Source organism: Triticum urartu, chromosome 3, assembly GCF_003073215.2.
Source record: "Triticum urartu cultivar G1812 chromosome 3, Tu2.1, whole genome shotgun sequence".
Classification (NCBI taxonomy): domain Eukaryota; kingdom Viridiplantae; phylum Streptophyta; class Magnoliopsida; order Poales; family Poaceae; genus Triticum; species Triticum urartu.
In genome coordinates, this window is record NC_053024.1 from 370,522,822 (window position 1) to 370,537,739 (window position 14,918).

Consider the following 14,918-nt stretch of genomic DNA (forward strand, 5'->3'; position numbering starts at 1 on the left):
GGAGAGGAGGAGAAGAAGAAGAGGAAAAAGGAAAGGAGGAAGAAGAAGAAGAAAAAAGAGGAGAGGAGGAGAAGAAGAAGAGGAAAAAGGAAAGGAGGAAGAAGAAGAAGAAAAAAGAGGAGAGGAGGAGAAGAAGAAGAGGAAAAAGGAAAGGAGGAAGAAGAAGAAAGACCCCGACACCCCGACCCCCAAGCCTGACCCGACACCCCGACCCCGACCCCGACACCCCGACCCCGACCCGACACGGTACCCAGACCCCGACCCGGCCACCCCGACACGACACCCCGACCCCGAGACCCCGACCCCGACACCCCGACCCCACCCCGACCCCGACCCCGACACCCCGACCCTGACCCCGACACCCCAAGCCTGACCCGACACTCCGACCCCGACACCCCGACCCCCCGAGCCTGACCCGGCACCCCGACCCCGAGCCTGACCCGACACCCTGACCCCGACACCACACCCCGACCCCGAAACAACACCCCGACACCGACACGGCACTACCCCGACATCGACACGACACCCCGACCCCCCGACCCTGAAACAGTACCCCGACCCCGACACGGCACCCCGACACCGACAGGACACCCCGACCACCGACACCTCCCGTAAATGTGTTCTTTGGCCTTCCAGAGGCCGACGGGGTCATATATTTGTGAATTATTAGTTAGGTCATATATTTTTCGATTTTGTTATGAAAAACATCATATATAATTGTGTTGATCGTGTAGTTTTAAATGTGCAGTTGTTTCATCGCTGCGAGGTTTGGTGTTCGACGACCTCGCCGTGCGTTTGACGAGCTCTGCCCCTTCGTTCGTGGGTGAGCACAAATGACAAGTCCTCCTCCCCCATTAATTATTTGATCTATTCCGATGAAATTTGATAGCTAGCTATGTATGTGTCTTGAATCATCAGTATGCGTAACCAATATGTGTCTCCCGTTCGAAAGCATGATAGTTATAAATATGCATGCATTTGCATATATATAACCTTGATTCTTTCGAATTGTCCAACGCTATCCATGGACAGCCCGAGTATGTGTAGATTGGGTTCGTTTTCCCATATGCTTTGCTCCGGATCCGACGCATATATTTCGTCAGTGCCTCCCCTGTTGTTCTCTGGGTACACATCCTCTCTGTTTATTGCAGAGACGTGTATCAGGAGAACAGCGGGGAGGTGCTGCCGAAATTTTGCGTCGGATCCGGAGCATAGCATGGGAAAATAAACCCAATCTACACATACACGGGTGGGATTAGGACCTATCATTACCTATTAGAGTGTAGGTTGCATGGACATAATAAAATTGACAAAGTAGATCAACTGATGAATATATACATGGTGAATTACATATATAATTGTTGTGTGTCCAGTAGCTCTGAAAGTCAAGATGAGTGACCGTGCTTGGATGTATACCGGTCACACTGGTCAGAACAAATGGAGCGCTGAATGGTTCACAAAAACTAAGGGGTTTGTGCAAGCCGCATTTGCAAATGGCCAAAAGAAAACCTGGTGCCCCTGTTTCCGGTGCGGCAATTGGGAAAAGAAGACAGAGGCTGAAATGGGCAAACACCTGCAGAAGAGTGGTTTTACGCCCGATTATACGGTGTGGACATTTCATGGTGAGTCTGCCCAACGTGACCGAGCTGAGGTGGATCGTCGTCGCACCGACGAGCATGGTACCGGGATGGAAAACATGGTGCAAGGCTATGATGATGCTCGGGATTCGGACGAGGAGATGGAGGAATCTGCAAAGGCCTTCAATGAAATGTTGGAGTCTTCGAAACGTCCGCTCCACGAGCACACTGAGCTTTGTCAGTTGGATGCCATCTCACAAGTAATGGCTCTGAAGGCTCAGTTCAACTTGGGCAGAGAATGCTATGACGCAATTATGACAGCATTTGGACGCTTTCTACCCGAAGGCCATGTAATGCCTGCAAACCTGTACCAGTCAGACAAAATCCTCCGTGCACTGAAGATGCCCTATGAGAAGATACATGCCTGTGAGAAAGGATGTGCCTTATTTAGGCTTGACTATGCGGACTTGAACTATTGTCCCATTTGCAAGTCTTCCAGGTATATTCGTGGTAGACAACGGTATGGGTGAGAAGACACAGACCAAAATCCCCGTTACTGTTCTTCGGTATATGCCAATCGTACCAAGACTTCAACGTCTTTTCATGGTCGAAGAGACGGCCAGACAGATGACATGGCACAAAACAGGCAAAAGAACCGAACTAGATGCAGATGGGAATCTGATGATGGTACACACATCGGATGGTGTTGCGTGGAAAAAGTTTGATGAATTACATGCTGACAAAGCGGCAGATCCGAGGCATCCTCGAGTCGGCATCAGCACGGATGGGTTCAGTGTGTTTGGTATGACGGCAGCCCAATACAGTTGTTGGCCCGTATTTGTCTTTCCACTCAATCTCCCCCCCGGACAGATTATGCAAAGAAAGAACATTTCCCTGACGTTGATAATTCCAGGACCCAACTATCCGGGCAAAAATATGAATGTGTACATGCAGCCGCTTAAGGACGAATTGCAAGAAGCCTGGGATAATGGGTTCAAGACATACGACGCCTTTAGCAAACGGAACTTCATAATGCGTGTCTGGTACATGTACTCGACGCATGACTTGCCGGCGTATGCGCTATTCGTTGGCTGGTGTGTGCATGGAAGGTTCCCGTGCCCCACATGCAAGGGAGCTCTTGAGTTTCGTTGGCTTCAGGCCGGTCGCAAGTTTTCTTGCTTCGACATGCATAGACAGTTCCTGGATCCTCGCCATAAGTTCAGGAAAGACAAGAAGAACTTCATCAGGGGTAGAGTTGTCAAAAACTCTGCACCACCTGCATTGACAGGCCAACAGACCCTGGATCAGTTAAACGCTCTCGAGCCAGATCCACAACGTCCAGGGTACTTCAAGGGGTATAATACTAAGCACGCGTGGACTCACAAAACATGCTTATGGGATCTGCCTTACTTCAAAGACCTCCTTTGCCCACACAACATCGACGTGATGCACACTGAGAAGAATATCGCCGAGGCACTTTTTGGTACATTGTTCGGCATAGATGGGAAGTCAAAGGATAATACTAAGGCTAGAGTCGATCTGGAGGCGCTATGTGATAGGCCGTTACAAAACATGAAAGAACCGAAAGGAAAGCAGAACTGGACGAAGCCAAAGGCATGGTTCAATCTTGGAAGGCCAGCTATGAGGGAAATTCTCTTGTGGGTGCAACAGCAGTTGATGTTCCCCGATGGGTATGCAGCGAATCTAAAGAGGGGAGCGAATCTTGATAAACTGAAGATATTTGGTCTCAAGAGTCATGATTGGCACATATGGATTGAGCGGGTAATGCCGGTGATGTTGCGTGGCTTCATCCCTGAGGATGAATGGCTAGTACTGGCAGAACTCAGCTATTTCTTCCGTGTTCTTTGTGCGAAAGAACTATACGCCTGGCGTGCTAGAAGAAATGGAGAAGAGTTGGCGCCGGAGTTGATCTGCAAGTTAGAGAAGATCTTTCCACCGGGCTTCTTTAATCCAATGCAGCATTTGATTTTGCATCTCCCGACCGAGGCAAGATTGGGGGGGCGCGTGCAAAATCGTTGGTGCTACCCAACTGAGAGGATGCAGAAGACGCTTCGAGAAAAATGTAAAAATAAACGTAGAATTGAAGCATCGATGGCTGAGGCATTCATCACAGAGGAGGCGGCAAACTTCGTAACAGCGCACTACGAAGCCAAAAATCGTCATTTGCATAATCCGAAGCCTCGGTACAATGCTGACGAGCCTAAAAAGGGTGGATCCAACCTCAGCCTATTCAAAGGGAATCTCGCACCAGCTAGTGTTTCACATCCAGTATCTTTGGATAACGAAGAATGGCGGACCATTTCGTTGTATATCTTCAACAACCTGATAGAAGTGCGGCCGTACATCGAGTAAGTTCTCGGTACATTGTTTCGCAACTTCTATTTCCTTTGAACTACTCTTATTCCTGGATATGTCATACAGTCGATACGTCACCATATTCTCGTATGGAGCGGAGATCCAAAAGGATTCCGTCGAAGAGTATGAGCTTCTCGCAAAGCAAGGAGGTGGCTATCCCGGTTTCATCTCTTGGTTCAAACAAACGGTAATTTCTATTAGACAATTTCATATCATTCGCTAATTTGTGCATAATGCAACAATCCTTTCATATTAAACTTGTAGGCTAATTCAGAGTCTATGGACGCCGAATTGAGACAAGTCGCTAATGGTTTTGACTATAAGGTCCGTTCATTTGACAAGTACGACATCAACGGGTATCGCTTTCGTACCTATGGCAAAGAGCTATCTATGGCCGACCGAAAGTCAACAAATTGTTGTGTATCTGCTATCGGCGAAGGAGGTACCGAGTATTATGGGAGAGTTGAAGCAATTTATGAACTTCTGTTCTATGGTGAAAATCCACCGAATGTCGTAGTCTTCAAATGTTATTGGTTTCAGCCGAAGGAGACTAGAAGGACTCATGAACATGTAGGGCTAGTTGAAATCAACCAAAGCACTCATTTAGATGTTCCTGATGTCTATATTATGGCTCAACAGGCGACCCCAAGTATTCTATCTACCGTGGGCCTGCCAAACTAATCCAAATCTGAAAGGTTGGGATGTCGTTTATGAAGTGCCGCCACGTGCTAGACTTTCTCCCCCAAAGGAAGAGGATTATGAACCTCACATTAACCCAGACACATATGAAGGAGAATTCTTCCAAGAGACACGTCTTTCCAAAAAGCGTTTCAAGAACCGCTATACTTCACCCCAAAACATTGAAGTAGACAGCGACAATGAATCCGACATCACCCCAGAGGAGGAACAAGAAGAGCCGGAACAAGAAGAGGTTACTGCTGCGGATGACCTGTCAATGCTTGACCGATTACGTCAAGGTGGCCTTGCACATGTTGATGCCAATGAACCCTATGAGCCCGTCATTGATTATAGTGATGATGATGATTATGCATTTGTTGATGATACTGATCGAGATTATTAGTAGTGTCAGGTATTACATTTTTTTATGTTGTACTTGATGATGATACACTTAAGTGATACACATATTATTATTCATGTCGGTCTTTTTTTATGTTGTACTAATTTCGTTTACGGTTTGTCATGGCAGGTGTTGAAATATGGTGGGCGCTGGTCGGGAGCGTGGTCTGAGGTCTTCCATTCCAGACGCACCTCTCCGCCGAGCGTTGCTGGATAGTATGGCCACACCGCCGGGCCCTTCTTCGTCGACCGCGGTGCCCAGCAGGGGACGAGCTCGAGGTAGGAAGAGAGGAGGTGGGGCACGTGGTCGTGGGAGAGGAGGTAGGGCTACGGCGCCTTCCTCACCGCCACCCCCGGCTGTTTCACCCGAGCACGTGACTGCAGGGGTTGGGACCACCATCATAGTGTCCGCCGGCCCAACTCCGTCCTTGGAGTTCTTTGCCGGCAAAACTTCCCGGGGTTTGTCACGTTGCCTGGTGAGGGTTGGCTTACAGAGCTTGGATTGAGCTGGGAGCACTACGTGGCTGCCCCGGCCCCGCCGGATGAGATTATCGACGGTGTCGTGTGCGACACGAGGGCAGACATGGTGATCAGAAAGTTTTGGGTAATTTCTCCTTTACACATTTAAAAATCTTCAACTAGCTAGTTATTAATTGTACTAATCAATATTGTCTCATTTGATTGCAGACATTCTACAGGTGTGAGGAGGGATACGAGGAGGACGCGGCACATGTTATCGAGAACGTCTGCAAGCGCCTACTCCAGAACTTACGGCACGAGGCTCGGGTGCAGGCTGTTCGAGACTACTACGCCTTGCGTGGTATCAAGAAGACCAAGCCGGCGTGCCGCGATAAGTTCCTGAGTAAGGAGCAGTACATGAAGGTAATTCTTAAGGCCTTCTCTACTTAAGTTCCTTCATTTAGTAATTCTTAGCCGTAGCGCTCAAGTTTCTATTTGCTAACTTAGGCGCCTCCGAGATGGTGTGCGGATCGGATGGATTGTTGGGAGGTGTTGGTCGATGAGTGGTGCTCTCCACAATGGCTAGCCCTCCACAACGAGGCCAAGGACAAACGTGCCCAAATGGAAGGTGTGCCACACCATCAAGGCAGCTCCAACTTATATCAGTTCGGGCGCAACTGGGTATGTGGTTTGCTTCATGATTCATGCAATTCATTCATCATGCTAGCTTGAGCCCTTTAATTACTAATTTTCATTGTTTCTCTCTTTCAGGCACGCTACAATAAGGCGGATAAGGTGCCAGAGGTGTACAACCTGTATGCCATGGCCCACACTGCCTCTTTCAAGAAAGTCAAGGCTTTCTCTCAGTCTGACCTCGATGATGCAAACAACTTCACCAACATCTCCTCCCACAACAAGCTCGTGAGATATAGAGATGAGGGGAAGGCGAGGAAAGGGGAGGAATTTAACCCGAGCCAGGGTCCCATTGATCCAGAGCTGTTGAAGATATCTGGTGGCGGGAGGTCCCATGGCTCCATAGCCATTGGAGATGGACTTATCCGTTGTCCTAGCACTCTCCCGGAGATCAAGGCGCGCCAGTCGAGCTCCGCTCCTGAGATAAGGCCTCGTGAACGGCCAGTGCAACTCGCCATCAAGGTTAGTGATACGTACTCAGTTATCTTTCTCCATTACATTCTGTGCGCTTCCATCAATGATTACAAATGGTCATGTGAGTGGTGTTGCAGGCTGCTATACAGAGTGAGAGAGATAGAACGGAGAAACTTCTGGCGGAGGCGGCGGAGAGGCAGCGGGAGTTGGAGGAGAGGACGACAAAGATGATGGAGGAGGAGAGGGCACGGAATGACATGCAGGCAAGGGCCATGTACGAGCTCCTTGTGGTAAGTTTCTTCTGCAGATTAGCCAAAACATTCATGTAGTGTTTGTCTCATTACTAACTAGTATGACTGAGTCGTCAAAACCAAATGTGCAGTCTGTGTGCGAGAGGACAGGTCAGACCGCTCCGCCGATGCCAGTGATTGCTCCTGGGACCACGGTGAGTTTTATTGAATGGACATTACTTGCTAGTCTTAACATTTGAGTGTCATCATGCTAACAAGACATTGGAAATGATCTTTGGTGCAGCGTAACTCCACACAAGCATCGCACGATCCTTCTCCAGCTACCGACACGAGCCACCCCGATCCTACACCTCCTACATCTTTGTAAGTTTATCTAGTGTTTTGCTTAACACATGCATAAAGACCTAGACTTAGCTTTATTTCCTCCAATGCTTACCATAATGACCTAGACTTAGCTTCTTCACCTCCAAAATGACTTAATAAGCTTACTAACCTCCAAAACCATCCATTTTACCTAAGTTAGCTCTAAAACAATCTGTACTTAGCTTACTTATGTCAAAAATTGCATAATTAGCTTAGTTAGCTTATAGACGATCCATTTTACCTAAGTTAGCTCTAAAATGACCCATTTTACCTAGGTTAGCTTATAAATGATCCAGTTCATCCAAGTTAGCTCAAAAATGACCCATTTTACCTAGATTAGCTCCTAAATGATCCATTTTACCTACGTTAGCTTTAAAATGACCCATTTCACCTAGGTTAACTCCAAAATGACCAATCTTACCTAGGTTATCTCATAAACGATCCATTTCAACTAATTTAGCTCATAAACGATCCATTTCACCTAGGTTACCTAAAAAACGATCCATTTCACCTAAATTAGCTCTTAAATGATCCATTTCACCTAAGTTAGCTCAAAAACGATCCATTTCAACTAAGTTAGCTCATAAATGATCCATTTCACCTAAGTTAGCTAAAAAACGATCCATTTCACCTTAGTTACCTCAAAAATGATCCATTTCACCTTAGCTAGCTCATAAACAACCCATTTCAACTAAGTTAGCTCATAAATGATCCATTTCACCTTAGCTAGCTCATAAACGACCCATTTCAACTTAGTTAGCTCATATATGATCCATTTCACGTAAGTTAGCTCATAAATGACATACTCTTCTTGTTCTAGTCTTCTTCTTGTTCTACTCTTCTTGTTCTAGTCTTCTTCTTGTTCTACTCTTCTTCTTGTTCTACTCTTCTTGTTCTAACTTTCTTATTTTTCATTTTGCAGAGTTCATTCACTTGACGAAAGCTTGCATAGATGGAGTGCTCCTTATCCCTTTCTCTGTTTCTTTTTGTATCGTTGAACTATGCATGTATCGTTGGATGAAACTATTGTAATATATATGGTTGGATGCCTCTATGTTGAACTTGTTATGTATGATGGAACTATGATGAAGTTATGTGTTGGATGCATGTAATATATATGGTTGGATATCTTATATGTTTGCTCTGTAATGGCCTTTTGAAATATATCTATATATGTCATCTATATTTGTGATGAAAATTGTTGGATTTAATAAAAAAACAGATAAAAGAGCCAATATGCAGGCTCTTTGCCGTCTGCCACCGACGGCAACGAGCTCTTTGCCGTCTGCCGCGGATGGCAAAGAAGACACGTGGCATCCAGCTGTGCTTCCTGGGAGCTGACCCATTTGGCCAGTTTGCATACAGTGGCAGACGGCAAAGACTTTGCCATCAGTGGTAGACGGCAAAGAACATGCCATGTAGTGACGTGTAGATGACATCACACGGCGGACGGCAAAGACACTAGAAAGTTTGCCGTCAGCGGCGGACGGCAAAGGCCTGCCGTTAGCCACTTAACGGACTGACAGTGCAATTATTGCCGTCCGCCTTCTTTGCCGTCTGCCGAGCTCTCTTTGCCGTCTGCGGCGGACGGCAAAGACTTTGCCATCAGTAGCAGACGGCAAAGTAGCTGTTTACCGAAGCCTACTTTGCCGGAGCCTTTTGCCGTCCGCGGCTGACGGCAAAGGCCTTTGCCGTCCGCCGTTCATGCCTTTGCCGTCTGCCGTGGCGGACGGCAAAGTAGCTGATTCCTGTAGTGGTGGATTCTCTATGCACAATCCCCCAAGCTGGGTAAGTGGTCGTATTTACTTGCTCATCCGTTTAGTGTTCCCATTGTTAAATACTTAGTCTGATGACTCCAACGCAGGAACTGCACCGGGCCGTTAAGGAGATAAGCAGCCCGCCTCCACAACCCGAGGACTCAGGACGGTCTCTCGACCCGGCCTCTCAAGAGGATCCGGACATATCTGTGGAGCTGATTGATGGAGTGTTCCATTAATTGAGCGAGGACAACACCTTGGTGGCCATTATGGCCGATTACCCAGGGCTAATCCAAACATCCCAGGTACCTGAGATCGAAGTCCCTGTACCCCGGACAGGGGTCCGTCCACGCGTGTTTAATTTCCTGATTGCAACCGAAATTTGCAGGGGAGGTTTTTGAGGTAGAAGGCCGAACCTGCGGCGACAAACCAACCAGGGGCCGCAGGGCCCCATGGGCAAAAAAGAGGTGCAGTCCGGACCAAGGCATCAGCGTGAAGGTATGGCACGCCCCTTTATCCCAGTTGTTATACCGTCGAGGCACACTTGACGCTCGTGCCCTTTTCAGGACAAAGAGACCTCGCCGGACTATATCCGGAGAGGTTGTTAATCGTGCTTCCACCAGCCAGGCTCCAAAGCCTGGTCCGAGGGCGGAAGCGAACGCAAGGCGTGTGCCAGACGTTCCTCTGACAGAGGATGCGGACAGTTATCTTCCACCAACTCAAAGGTGGAAAGTGCCATGAACCACAGGCATCACCGGACAATTCTTCGCGACGCTTGCTTGTCCCAAGAGGCATTAGATGCCTTCAATTCGGGAGATGCGCACCTCCGTGCCGCTCAAAATGGTCTAGCCAGAGCCACGGAGCAATATGTAAAAGACATATGGGTAAGAAAATTTTGGTAAATATATATGTAGGAGTAGCCCCCGAGACTGAAAACAGTTAGAATAACTGGTTTAAGGATCATTTGAAATGCAGGTTCTTACAGAAAAGAATTCCCTACTGACCCAGGAGCTGGAAGAGTGCAAAGCCCAACTGGGGGCCGCAGTAGCCGCGGCAGGGGAGCCTAAGGAGACCCCCTCTGGTAATATACATTTCTAAAGATAAGTATGTGGCGAAGCACGGCTTTTGTGCGAATCTGACAAATAAAATTGCAGATGGCGCCGGATTGAACCCGGAAAGGCAACACCTCGAACACCAACTAAAGGCTGGTGAGAGGGTGTTGTTAAAGGTGATGGGGGAGAAGAACGTTCTCCAAGATGCCAACACCCGGCTGGGCGTTGAGCTAAAAGATGTTCGTGCCCAGCCGTCAGACTCCGTGAAGGAGAATCAGCGGCTTCGGCGCGACATATTTAGTAAGTGCTTGAATGAACCTTTTAAAAGAAAGTTCGGCGGTGTCGTTGATTAACAGAGCAATATCCGTAGGTATGTTAACAGGTCGCCCTGCAGAGGAGATGCCCGGTTCTACAGGTGACCTTCTGCCCGAACTCTTGCAATTGCTCGATCGAGTTCGGCGGGCGATGCGAGGCGTCGCCCAGGTCCTGTGGCCATCCGTCTCCACACCCGAAGGTCTTGGAGAGCTTGCGGAGAAGCTGAGGGGAGCACGGCGGCGCTTCCAGTTGTGGAAGATATCAGCCTGCTGTCAAGGCGCTAGGGAGGCCTGGGCCATGGTGAAGACGCGGTATTCACAGGCCGACCCCAACCATATGGCCGAGGTTGGTCCTGTTGGGCCCGATGGGAAGGGGATCCTTGTGAGCTTAGTATACGGCCAAGTAGAGTTGGCCGCAAAGTATTCCCAGCAGGACTGTAAATTAGACAGCCTGTTAGATGGTATTGAAGAGGAGTACAATCAGTCAAAATGACTATGTAATTTAATTGACATTTATAATGCCTTCTAGCCGGATTGTAGATCGTTTGGCATGGCCGACCTTTTCGCTTCAGCCTCGGGACCTGATGGTCCGGGGTGTGTCCGAATTCCCATGCAGTTATATATTAACCGTGGAATGCGTGGAGACCAGGCATACGGGTCATTATGGCGTGAACAGACAAGTGCCCGACTAGTTATGTTATATTACATGGTTAGTAAGAAACATCTTCCAGGGAGAATAGTTCCGTTAGGGGTTCCTTTCCCTGGGAGTCATGCCCTAAAGTGCATGTCCATGCTGCGAAGAGAAACACAGGAAAAACATCATCTTTAGTTCACCGACCGAATATTCCCTTAAGAACGCTAGCTTTCGGCTTCACCCAGTCTGAGGTACACATCCGACTGACCCGGCAGTAACAATCGTAGAGGTGCTCCCTTTACCGCCTAGCCGAACAATCGGGAACGTAGGGGTAAGCACAGGAGCCAGGCAACCCAGCTTGGCCAAAACTTAAGTCATATCGATGCATATAGTGGTGAATAAAAGGTACACGTGGAAGTTTGACACATGTGTTGGGCGTGAAGCCCGTAGGAATAAGCTTCTGTTGAAAGAAGCCCCCAGGTTTGCTGAGAGCGGGTAGCGCGTCACTTTGTGAGCCTCTAAAGGCTATAAGAGGGAAAGAGAGAGAGAAGGAGAGAAATGTAAGACAGAAGGTATATGTAAAAAATGGACAGAGTAAGGAGACGAACACAGGATCCGGCGCTAGGCATAGAATCTTCGGAGGCGGGCTGCATTCCATGGGTTCGGCTCGAGTCGGTGATCCGACGCACTTCGTAGGCGGTACGCACCACCAGTCAGGACTTGGTCGATGATGAAGGGACCTTCCCACTTGGGCTTGAGTTTGTCCTTTTTCTTGTCCGGCAGGCATAGAACTAATTTGCCAACGTTGTAATTTTTGGCCCGTACTTCTCTGCTTTGGTATCTTCGAGCATGCTGCTGATAAAATGCAGAACGGGCTTTTGCCACGTCACGCTCCTCCTCTAATGCGTCCAAAATGTCCTGCCGATCGAGCTCAGCTTCTCTTTCTTCGTACATGCGAACTCGAGGTGAGTCATGAATTATGTCGCAAGGCAAAACTGCCTCCGCGCCGTACACCATGAAGAATGGTGTATATCCGGTGGTGCGATTCGGTGTGGTCCGCAGCCCCCAGAGTACGGAGTCGAGCTCCTCTACCCAGTGTGTGGTAGATTCCTTGAGGGATCGTACTAATCTGGGTTTAATGCCGCTCATGATAAGACCGTTTGCACATTCGACCTGGCCGTTAGTCTGTGGGTGATAGACAGAAGCGTAATCGAGCTTGATGCCCAAGTTTATGCACCAGAGTTTTACCTCGTCGGCTGTAAAGTTCGTGCCATTATCGGTGATGATGCTATGGGGGACGCCGTAACGGTGTACAACCCCGGATATGAAGTCTATCACAGGCCTGGATTCGGCCGTCTTAACAGGCTTGGCTTCTATCCATTTGGTGAACTTATCCACCATGACGAGTAGGTACTTCTGCTTGTGGGTTCCGCCTTTAAGGGGTCCAACCATATCAAGCCCCCAGACTGCAAAGGGCTAAGTGATGGGGATAATTTGGAGGGCGGTGGGTGGCATATGGCTTTGGTTTGCAAAGAGCTGGCAACCGGTGCATCGCTGGACTAAGTCCTGAGCGTCTGCTCGGGCCGTCGGTCAATAAAAACCTGTACGGAAGGCCTTGCTTACCAGAGATCGGGCTGCGGCGTGATGACCGCCGAGTCCGGCATGGATTTCAGCCAGGAGATTCCACCCCTCCTCTTCGGAGATGCACCTTTGAAGGACTCCGGTAGTGCTTTTCTTATAAAGCTCCACCTCGTGGACTCTATAGGCTTTGGATCGCCGCACTATGCAGTGTGCCTCATTCTGGTCCTCGGGGAGTACCTGCCTAGTAAGGTAGGCAAGGAATGGTTCCGTCCATGGGGCAATGACGGCCATTATTACATGGGCTGAAGGTGTTACTTCAATGGCAGAGCCACCGATTGTGTCAGAATGCTTAGAGTCGGGCGGTGCGGTTGAGTCCGGGCTGTTATTGTTCGGCTCCCCTTCCCATGCCACCGATGGCCTAAAAAGCCTTTCCAAGAAGATATTGGGGGGGACTACATCGCGTTTTGCGCTGATGCGTGCCAGGACATCTGTCGCCTGATTATTTTCCCGGGCTATATGGTGAAATTCAAGCCCCTTGAACCGAGCTGACATTTTTAGGACGGCGTTGCGGTAAGCCACCATTTTCGGATCCTTGGCATCGAAGTCTCCGTTTATTTGGGATATTGCGAGGTTCGAGTCCCCGCGCACCTCTAGGTGTTGGATGCCCATGGATACTGCCATCCAGAGACCATGTAGAAGAGCCTCGTATTCGGCTGTGTTGTTGGAGTCCATGTACAGAATCTGTAGTACATATTGAACTGTGTCTCCTGTGGGGGACGTCAGAACGACACCAGCCCCTAGTCCGGCCAACATTTTGGAGCCGTCGAAATGCATGATCCAATTTGAATATGTGCTATACTCTTTAGGGAGTTCGGCCTCCGTCCATTCTGTGACGATATCGGCCAAAACTTGTAACTTGATGGCTCGTCGTGGCTTATAAGTTATGTCGAACGGGAGGAGCTCGATGGCCCATTTCGTGATTCGGCCCGTTGCGTCACGGTTGTTGATAATGTCATTAAGTGGTACTTCCGAGGCTACTGTTATCGAACACTCTTGAAAGTAGTGTCGTAGCTTCTGGGATGCCATGAATACCGCGTACGCAATCTTTTGATAATGCAGGTACCGTGATTTGCAGGGAGTGAGGACAGTGGACACATAATAGACAGGCCTTTGAAGGGGGAATTTGTGTCCGTCCGCTTCTCGTTCGACGACGAGCACTGCGCTTACAACCTGATGTGTTGCTGCGATGTACAATAGCATTGGTTCGCCGGTGTTTGGCATGGCCAGGACTGGGTTTGTTGCTAGTATGGCTTTTATTTCGTCGAGTCCGGCCGTGGCTGTGTCTGTCCATTTGAAGTGTTCGGTCCGCCGAAGGAGGCGGTAAAGGGGAAGGGCCTTTTCTCCGAGGCGGGAGATAAAGCGGCTTAGAGCCGCCACACATCCGATTAACTTTTGTATTTGTTTGAGGTCCTTTGGGACATCCAATTGCGACAGAGCTCGGATCTTGGCTGGATTTGCTTCAATTCCTCTATTGGATACAATGAAGCCCAAGAGCTTTTCGGCTGGGACGCCGAAAACGCATTTTTCCGGGTTGAGCTTGATGCCGTATGTTCGAAGATTATCAAATGTGAGCCTCAAGTCATCTACTAGAGATTCAACATGTCTTGTTTTGATGACCACATCATCTACGTATGCCTCCACTGTGTTACCGATCTGGCTTGCTAGACATGTCTGAATCATGCGCTGATATGTTGCGCCGGCGTTTTTGAGCCCGAAGGGCATCATGTTGAAGCAGAATGGCCTGTATGGTGTGATAAATGCCATTGCGGCTTGGTCTGATTCTGCCATCTTGATATGATGGTAGCCAGAATATGCATCGAGGAAACACAATGAATCGTGTCCTGCGGTGGCATCGATAATTTGGTCGATGCGGGGGAGAGGGAAGGGATCCTTTGGGCAAGCCCTGTTGAGGTCTTTAAAATCGACACACAGGCGCCAGGATTTGTCCTTCTTTGGTACCATCACCAGGTTTGCTAGCCAGTCCGGATGTTTTATATCTCTGATGAATCCGGCCTCCAATAGCTTTGCTAGTTCCTCTCCCATAGCCTGTCTCTTAGGTTCGGAAAAATGCCGAAGAGCCTGTTTGACAGGTTTGAATCCTGTTTGGATATTTAAGCTGTGCTCGGCCAGCCTGCGTGGGATTCCTGGCATGTCTGAAGGATGCCAGGAGAAAATGTCCCAGTTCTCCCATAGGAACTCTCGCAATGCAGCGTCGACATCAGGCTTTAACTGTGCCCCGATGGAAGCTGTTTTGTTGGGGTCCGTTGGATGGACTTGGAATTTGACTATTTCATCTGCTGGTTTAAAGGA